Here is a 9,937-nt window from a genome sequence, read left to right on the forward strand (position 1 = left end):
AATTCTCCCCACTTCAAAAAGAGCATAAGTCCTAATGTATACATTGTATTGCTGTTTCATTCTTTTTGTAAACAAATAGATATTTAGTGTTAAAGGGCTTATAAAAGCATGGTGTGCATCTGTGAATGTTGTCCATCCTCTAAATAGTTGTGTTTATGATTATGGCCCTCAAAATTCCACTTTAATATGTCTTATAAATAGTTTGTGTGCAAAAGTTAGCGCTGCAACACAGTCCCGGAGCTTTCTCTTCTCTGTGACTTTTTTAGTCTAAATGTACTTTTTCTTTTCAATAAGACTTTTTTTACTTTGTAGAGTCACAATAATGAACGTAAACATTCTAAATCCTGTTGTGGTTATTGGAATCATTTCCATCTCGAGATTCTTTACGCTTATGTAAGCCCTTTAATATTTTCCTCTTTGTTGATGCTAAATAAACATTTTGAAAGAAAACCCTTGTGTCATAGAGAATAATTATTAGTCATAAACACATTCATAATTTAAACTAACCCATTGATTGAAGCGGTTGGATCCGACCACAAACAGACGGCGCAGATAAACAATTAAAATGTGCTAAATAAAACATGAACATGAAACATGAAATAGGAAAACTAGCCCACGACCAGAGTCCCTGACCTTGTGCCTGACCTAAGATAAGGATGTATTTGCAATGCATTTTCAAGCAAATCTCTGTGCCGGGGCTTTGGCGGATTTAGCGATAACTCTTGAAACTCTATCATCTCTGTTTGCTCGTATAATTCGATGTGACTGCGACGCCTCGTCAGTAAACACGCTCAGAGTGACAGAGAAAGCCTCCTTGACCTACCTCCAAACAGTGGTGCCGTAGTAAAGATGGCTGCTCGTTCTTCCTGCTGTGTTCTTGTGCCCCTCTGCCCATCGTTAAAGAGACTAAATGAGCCCCGTTGACCTCCGGTGAGAGAGGATGGCAGTAGCAGTTTAAAAAGCCGGCCGTCCCACAAGGTAAACCACTTAACCCAGTCTAAGCTGTCCCCTAATAACCTGTGCATTATAAACATCTTCTAAACTTTAATGTAATATGTTCAATATAAGCCTGGACTGTTAAATAGCTGTAATAACCACAATGTAAACTCAAGATAAATAGCAGTAATATCCAGCTAATCTTTCCCATGAAATAACCTCATTTTAAGAATTTGATAAAAATAAATCTTTTTTTGAGATTCGACTCCTTAAATAGAATTCCCCTGTGTCATATGTGTGTGTGTAACAGCGGGGGACACTTACCCGCTCTTGTGTTCATAGTGTCGTTTTTATTCCCTTCCAGGTCATAGTCCGGAGCAGAGCCGCCCTCGTGTCTGACCACAGCACTCACTCTGCAGGTGCGACTCTGAACACCTCACATTTCACACACCACACACACGGTATTATACGTGAGAAAGAAACACAGCCAGGTCTCATTTATAAAGCGTTATGTGGAAGTCCAATTACCGTATTTTTCGGACTATAAGTTGCACCTTTTTTCATAGTTTTGGCCGGGGTGCGACTTATACTTACATTTATACTTATAAACTTATACTTATACGGAGCAACTTATATGTGATATTACTTGTTATTTTCACACTTGCAACCACATTTCATACTCCAGTGCAACTTATATGTTTTTTTCTTCTCTAGTATGCATTTTTTGGCTGGTGCGACTTATACTCCAATACTGTAAAGTGTACGCACGGACATGCTGTAAGCGAGACTCTTCTCTCTGAGCTCAGATTGACATTTTTCACGTTTTAAAGTTTATATTTATCCCAAACTTCATGTCGAAGGTCAAGTACGTAGCATTATTGTACGTACGCTCGCTTTACGAATTAGACCTCATCTATCCATATGCTTTGCTCCGTGTGATCGTCCTCTGCGTTGTGGGATCGATACCCAGCTTAGAAGATCTGCTGAATGTCCTACCTGATCTTTCACCCTGTCTGAGAGCGTATACAGGTGGATGATAAAAGAGGCGCACTTCTGGTCGCCTTGTACACTGTAACACACTCCATTCCAAACATCTAACTGGAACCAACTGTCAAGCTCTAAATTACACAAAATCAGTCAATCAATCAAAAAAAGATATTTATAGGGCACAATTCGTACAAAGCGCAATGTTAAAAACACATTTAAAAAAAATATAAAACAGTGTACATCAAAAGAAATGAATAAAAACATAAAAATAAATTAACATGGTATTTAAAATGTTTAAAAACTAGGTAAAAGTATTTCAGTCATAGGCTAAACAATACGGTCTTTAGTTAGATTCAAACACATTAATAACCAAATCTGCATTAAAATTTACTCTTAATTCAATTGTTCTTTGTCGACCCCAGTGTCCTTCAATCTGTGAAAGAACCCGGTCAGATTCTGTTGCGTTTAGGAACCATTCTGAGCGTTTCCCTGATTCCCGCGCCGTGACTTGGTGTCTGTGTCGTCGCACTCGTTTGGCTTTGAGCTCGGTAATCACTGCTGAACACGTCCGGCCACAGATGGGGCCAGACCTCGACAGACCCTTCTAATGGCGGTCCACTCGCCCAAGCACCCTCAGGAAGTTCCAGAATGTAATATTACGGCGAGGCCAAAGTGTTACTACCACACTTCACATTTCCATGCACGTGACTAGGCCTTTTTTTTAGTCTTTTTTGTCCGGACCTTGTAAAATCATGGGCGGTTTGGTTGGACCCGGCGTTGACTTGGCGTGTCCTACCCTGGTTGGCGGTTGTCAGGGGCGATACCATCCCCGCTGTGTCTCTTGTCTTTGTACCTTATACGCAATTAGTGTCTGAGAGCGTTGTCATTTGAACCGCGACGCCGCCGCTGCTGTTTCTGCACTCTGAAAACATTAAGAGGAGAAACGCAGAGGGGCTGATTGTGCTGACAAAGGGGACGCAGACTGTAACCTTGAATGGCAAATTTCAATAGGGAGTCAAGTTTTCTCAAAGGTTGTGTGGGGTAATTGCGAAAAGGATTGAGACCAGAACGTCATTAGAGACTCATTTTAAAATTAAGGGATTGAGCTCAAGTTACAGTTGAGGTCAATGTGTTCTGTTAAGCCACAAATAGTCAAAGGTTTATTTATTCATTCTTAATCAAAAGACAAGACAGGAAAAAAATTTAAAAAATGACCCAAAAAACAATTTTCAACATAAAGAAATGAAATGTTGAAACGCATTATGTCAAATTGTATATTGATCTAACACTAATCATTTTTTATTTGTTCATTTAACATAAAATATTACGTAAGGCTTTAAAATAAGGTTCTTTAGTAAACTATTTATTAGGCATTAGCATTTGCAGATGGCTTCTAATAACTTAAAATGTTAATAAGTCAATTTAAGGGAAAAAAGTGTTAATAAACCATGTACAAAATGAGTATTAATAAGCTGCTTGTGAAACAATTGTCAATAACCAAGTGATAAATGCGTGTAAACACCTTATATGTGCCTATAATACAACATTTAAAAGAAAAAAAATGACAAAACATTTTACAAAGACATAGAAATAAAAATGCTAACATAAAGTAACAAACAGACAACTCTTTTTAACATCAACAAACATCACTTCTTAACATTATCAGACAACATTTTGACATATAATACAGATCATTTATTCACATTAACAAACGACACACATTGTTCCCGACAGACGAGCTGGAGTACATTGTTGTCGAATACCTGACAGTAAAATACAAAGTGGTTTCAAAGTAACCCACATTGTTTATACACGTTCAAATCAAATCAAACATTCATGACAACTGAATCTATTTTCCGTGTTTAGTTTGTCCCTTTGAGGCTGCTGTTGGAACAAGAAGTACTTACGGCATTTTCAAGAACGTTTTTATCCCGAACGTGGCAAAATTGACATGTGTTTCTTTCTTGTCTTTACAGAATGGACAAAATCAAACTTCTCAATGCTCATTTTCTGGACGATGGCGCACAGATATTGGACCGCGGTGTACATTTGTGACCATAGAGCTCTTGTGTAGCGGTCACTGGTGCAATGCCTTTGTGTCTGGCTACATCTCCTCTGCCTCTTCATGCGGAGTCTATACATTTTGCATCTGTACAGGAGTGCTCTGACCCGTCTATGAACCCACCTCCCCCCTCTTCTTCTTCACGGATGGCTGTTGGTGGAGAAAGGTCTACCTCCAGAGCTGGGCATTAACTGTCGCCTCCCCTGGATCCATAAATAATGCACAATAAACAGTAACACCCTTATCCCAAAGATGCTGCGGCTCATCCTGTTCTGTTCATTAACCCATTTCACATGCGTTGGCTGGGATAAATAATTCACCCGGTGCCTTATTGCTGCGTTTCTTGATACTTTGTAGTCGTTCTGTCTCATCGGCGGAGTAAAGAATGGAGTGCTACGCCCGAAAACTGCTTTTATTTTTCCGTTGCAAAAACAATATTCAGGGGCGAGCGCGCTCTCCGAAACGTATGGCCCAATCGCAGACAGCGGCAGTTTCCCACAGAGATGAAGTGTAGATGCGGGACGGCGGGCGGGGGCGGGAGGGGGCGGGTTTGGGTGGTAGAGTCGACTTTATAACTGGAACGCTGTGGTACATGAAGTTCTTTAGGTGGTACTTCTTTTGTTTTTGTCATTTTTAGTCAATTCTTTTCCACATTTTTTCTCTTCCTTGAGTCATTTCTTAGGCATTAGTGTATTCCTAATTATTAACCTGGTTCAGCCACACTTTCCCCCTAATTTAGTCTTAATTTAGTCCTAATTTAGCCCTAAAATCGTCCTGTTATAAACCTGATTTTTTTTTATTTTTGGTGGTACTTTGTGTAAAAAGTTAAAGAACCACTGAGTTTGATTCACCAGTTCAAAATGCAGTTATAACTTTCTGTTTAATAAAGTGATTGTAACTTTTGGATATTTGTTCAATAGTATTCATTGTTTTGCCCAAAAGTCTCCATTAAAATCAGAATCAAACAGTGGTGGCTTTTGATTAAAAAAAACGGGTGTATTCTTTCTTTTTTTTTCCCTCTTCAAAGCATACACACTGCCATATATGTTTTTATTTGTTTTATAGACATACATACACAAGTAGAAGTGGGCTATATATTGAAATGTTGTTGATATTATGACCAGTGCACCAAAGACCAGCAAAATCCCAACACGTTCGCTCACCGTAAACAGCAAAAATGCCACAAAAAGAGCTCTTCAAAAACTAAAATGGGGGGAAAAATTCACTAAAACAAGACACTTATGTAGTTGCAAATCAGTCGTTTTCATATACGAATGAAAAGAAACTCAGCAATTAAGAAACTTTCTACAGAGCTGAATATACATATAAGAGAAACATGACTTTATTAATTAAAAAAGCAGTTATTTAGCCCTTTTATACATTATAGGTGATAAAACTTATCGCAAAAGCTCTGTTATTTCCTCTTATGTACAAGATCGGTGTTATTCTCCCTTTAAATACAATATGATTGGCTCTAATTCCCTCCATTTGAAAGTTTGATTTGTACAGTTTTAATCACGGAAGACACCAGGACTGTCCATCGTGGTCCTGATTCAGACTTCCTGGTTCATCTCTGGGTTCAATCACAGTTTTCTCCCAATTTTGCAAAGCATCTCATCAACTCTTCGTATTTTGGTGGAAACAAAAAAACCAAGCACTATATCAAAACATGTATATTTCACACAACATCACTAAACCATGACTCTAAGAAGAAGAAAAAACACCCTGGAAACACCACTGCACTGCACGATCAGAAAAAAAAAACATCAGTGCATGTTGCAATTCCAAAATAGCTTTCCCCCCGTACACTGATCCTCATTGTGTCGTGTGCATAAGTCCAAATAGGCACTCTCCCATGTCCACCTCCGGCAGACAATAGTTTTCCATTAGAGCGGCTGACTCTGTGCGGAGCCGCGGGCCAAGCCTCAAACAATCACACGGCCAACCTAAAGCCGGCGTCTTCCCTCTCCCCGAGTCGACCCCCGGTTCCCTGCCCAAGTGGCTTAAACCGACAAGCTTATCTGGACTCTCTGTTAATAAAGTAAGAGAGGCTTATTTGATTGCATACAAAAGGAGGAAGCAGTAATCTGTCAGCATGAGACAAGTCCATTTCAAACGCACACGAATTCAGACAGGGGATTAAGAACGTTACCGGCTGTGGTTTAGGCAGGGTAATGCTTTTATTGGACGGGCAATTTAATCAAGACGGCGCCGAATCTGGCTATTTTTGCTCACCGTAAAAATTGTTGGATTCAGCCTAAATCAAACTAGTTCCAACGGCTGTTATCGACCGTTCAAAGCGAGTCATTTTTCAGCCGCACAATCAGATGTCATTGCTTTGCCTGGAACGTCCTATAATACTGCATTTAATATCTCCATGGAGACAACCAGACTGCGCACCCCCCCAACTAGACATGTTCGCTCGTGCACCTTTACCTTGTCGATAAAGCTTTATTCTTTATTAAACAATTTGTCTTTTCTGATATAAAGCAATCATCACAACGTTTGAATATTGTTTTTCATGAATAGTTTGCACAGTTTTGCTATTTGACAATATCCCTTGATAGAGCAGTAAGTGGAAATCATAATTAACTTGCGCTTTCGGGGATAAATTGTCGTTCGACTTGATCGAAATCGTCAAGACGGAGGATTTCTGTCATTTACGCCTCAAAAAAAAAACAATATCAAAGCTTGATTTATCAACGACGTCCAGTTCTAGGGGCGCGTTCAAACCCTTCGGGAGGATGGGGACGCTAAAAGACGGCTGGAGAGATGAAAGCGTAGATGCTGGGCGCGCAGTTCATCATGCACAGGATGTAAAGCTGCCACCTCCGGCCGTTTGTCCTGTAATTAAGTGGCTCTGGTGAGATTTCAAAGGCTCAATCAATGTCTCCAGTCTGTAGTCTGCAGAGCGAGAGGGATCGATCAGTCCAGGACCAACACCGGCGCTAATGGCTCCGTGTGAGGCTCTGCGGATAAACTCTGGGCCTTTATGTCTTTTTTTTATTTTGTATTAAGTCATTTTTTTTCCGTGTTATGGTTGGCTAATTGTGAGAAATCATTAATACATGTATTTTTTTTACTTTTTTTGTAGAAGGTGTTTGTAAGTCTCATTTTATAAAGTTATTACAGATTTACTGTTTGACTATGCATTATTCTGAGGTGTGAAACAACTGATAATGTAGTAATGACCCACAGTATAATAACTGTCCAATAATGTAGTTGTTACGTTATTGCGTCATTGGCAGGTTATTACATTATTGATCTGACATGGAAAATTTTCTTGAATCATTTTATAATACAGCACAATAACAATATTTCTTGCAAATGTTTTTGTGGATTTGTTCAGTTTTTTGAATGGCTTTAATGGATGGGAAAGTTATTGGGTGTAATAAATAATAAATAAATCAAATCTCAATTGCTGAACCCATAACTTTGTAGTTGGCAAACCTGAAGAAAAGAAGAAATAATTTACAGTATGAAAATATTCAATTTCAGGCCGATTATGTATGGGTTAGGGTTAGATGATAAGATAGATAAACATTTACTCTAAAGCAAAAAGTATTTAATTTGACATTACTAACATGGAACATAATGCACATTTGAATCTGAATTATTACATCCAAAGGAAATAAATAATTATTGCTAACATTAAAAAAAGCAGATTGGTGTTAACTTGCCTTTTTCACCAACTTATTCACATTTTATGCCCATTTATTTAACATAAATTACCCAACAAAAAGAAGGAATTGAAGCCCCACCAGCTTGTTCTATGACAAACTATTATTTGATGTCTACATTTACAATGAATTACAATTTTACACGACTTGTATAAAGGCCAGAATCCCACCATAAAGACCTCGCAATTGTATCTTTTATTGGTTTGGATTGTCTGGACCACAAACTCGACTCACAACACGGTTTGGTAACGCGCACTACTAACCCACACATGTAACCGTCAATATGCTGTATAATGTAAATGTACTGTCGGTATTGTATACAAAGAACAACAAGCCACTTCAGATGTACTAAGTCGCTCTTAAATAAAAGTATAAAGGTGTTGACGCCGGACTAGTGCTTGCTCTCTAATAGCACACTTCAAAGGCTCGAGTGGGCTACGGTAATGCCATGAAATAACTCATAAAGCCAATTGCACTGACATAACGGCAGAGGATTGACACGCTGTAATGAAGCCGGCGCTAAATTTAGTCCCATTAATTCTGAGTAAAGGCGTGTGAGGACTGCTGGCAACTTGGCATGTTTTCCCCCACTTCAAAACGCAATATTATTTACCTTGATTTGCCCTTGAAATAATAGTCGGGGATCAAATGCGCCTTTCGAGCAACCTGTTAAATATTGCATGTTCGCCTTAGAAAACCCAGCGCGGCTCATGTTAATGTTGCTGTTCTTTATTCTTTTTATTTTTCCCTGTTTTCCCGAAGGCTCGCTCCACTTTGAAGTTGTCGATGGTGAGAAATATTTGAAGATTAAAGTCAGTCCGTCTTTGCCCTTGTCAATAGCAATGCAGGTATAAACAACACATAAACAAAATGCAGCGTGTTCCTAAATGCAGCGGGTTCCTAAATGCAGCGGGTTCCTAAATGCAGCGGGTTCCTAAATGCAGCGGGTTCCTAAATGCAGCGGGTTCCTAAATGCAGCGTGTTCCTAAATGCAGCGGGTTCCTAAATGCAGCGTGTTCCTAAATGCAGCGGGTTCCTAAATGCAGCGGGTTCCTAAATGCAGCGTGTTCCTAAATGCAGCGTGTTCCTAAATGCAGCGGGTTCCTAAATGCAGCGGGTTCCTAAATGCAGCGGGTTCCTAAATGCAGCGTGTTCCTGAATGCAGCGTGTTCCTAAATGCAGCGGGTTCCTAAATGCAGCGTGTTCCTAAATGCAGCGTGTTCCTGAATGCAGCGTGTTCCTAAATGCAGCGGGTTCCTAAATGAAGCGGGTCCTAAATGCAGCGGGTTCCTAAATGCAGCGTGTTCCTAAATGCAGCGGGTTCCTAAATGCAGCGGGTTCCTAAATGCAGCGGGTTCCTAAATGCAGCGTGTTCCTAAATGCAGCGTGTTCCTAAATGCAGCGGGTTCCTAAATGCAGCGGGTTCCTAAATGCAGCGGGTTCCTAAATGCAGCGGGTTCCTAAATGCAGCGTGTTCCTAAATGCAGCGGGTCCTAAATGCAGCGGGTTCCTAAATGCAGCGTGTTCCTAAATGCAGCGGGTTCCTAAATGCAGCGGGTTCCTAAATGCAGCGTGTTCCTGAATGCAGCGTGTTCCTAAATGCAGCGTGTTCCTGAATGCAGCGTGTTCCTAAATGCAGCGGGTTCCTAAATGCAGCGTGTTCCTAAATGCAGCGTGTTCCTAAATGCAGCGGGTTCCTAAATGCAGCGGGTTCCTAAATGCAGCGGGTTCCTAAATGCAGCGTGTTCCTGAATGCAGCGTGTTCCTAAATGCAGCGTGTTCCTAAATGCAGCGTGTTCCTGAATGCAGCGGGTTCCTAAATGCAGCGGGTTCCTAAATGCAGCGTGTTCCTAAATGCAGCGGGTTCCTAAATGCAGCGTGTTCCTGAATGCAGCGGGTTCCTAAATGCAGCGGGTTCCTAAATGCAGCGTGTTCCTAAATGCAGCGGGTTCCTAAATGCAGCGTGTTCCTAAATGCAGCGGGTTCCTAAATGCAGCGTGTTCCTGAATGCAGCGTGTTCCTAAATGCAGCGGGTTCCTAAATGCAGCGTGTTCCTGAATGCAGCGTGTTCCTAAATGCAGCGTGTTCCTAAATGCAGCGGGTTCCTAAATGCAGCGGGTTCCTAAATGCAGCGTGTTCCTAAATGCAGCGGGTTCCTAAATGCAGCGTGTTCCTAAATGCAGCGGGTTCCTAAATGCAGCGGGTTCCTAAATGCAGCGGGTTCCTAAATGCAGCGTGTTCCTAAATGCAGCGTGTTCCTAAATGCAGCGGG

At 40.6% G+C, this 9,937-nt stretch overlaps 1 protein-coding gene across 1 annotated transcript in view; it reads left to right on the forward strand.

Annotated features, from left to right (window-relative positions):
- Window positions 1–1,362, forward strand: part of LOC140361861 (KH domain-containing, RNA-binding, signal transduction-associated protein 3-like) — a 133,354-nt gene extending 131,992 nt beyond the window's left edge. Inside the window, exon 10 of the mRNA XM_072447748.1 lies at window positions 1,301–1,362. The gene's annotated coding sequence lies outside the window, so the exon portion shown is untranslated. The remainder of the gene's footprint in view (window positions 1–1,300) is intronic.
- The last annotated feature ends 8,575 nt before the right edge of the window (window positions 1,363–9,937 follow it).

Source organism: Eucyclogobius newberryi, unplaced genomic scaffold, assembly GCF_026437365.1.
Source record: "Eucyclogobius newberryi isolate DKJ021-1_F unplaced genomic scaffold, fEucNew1.0.hap1 SCAF_16, whole genome shotgun sequence".
NCBI lineage: Eukaryota > Metazoa > Chordata > Actinopteri > Gobiiformes > Gobiidae > Eucyclogobius > Eucyclogobius newberryi.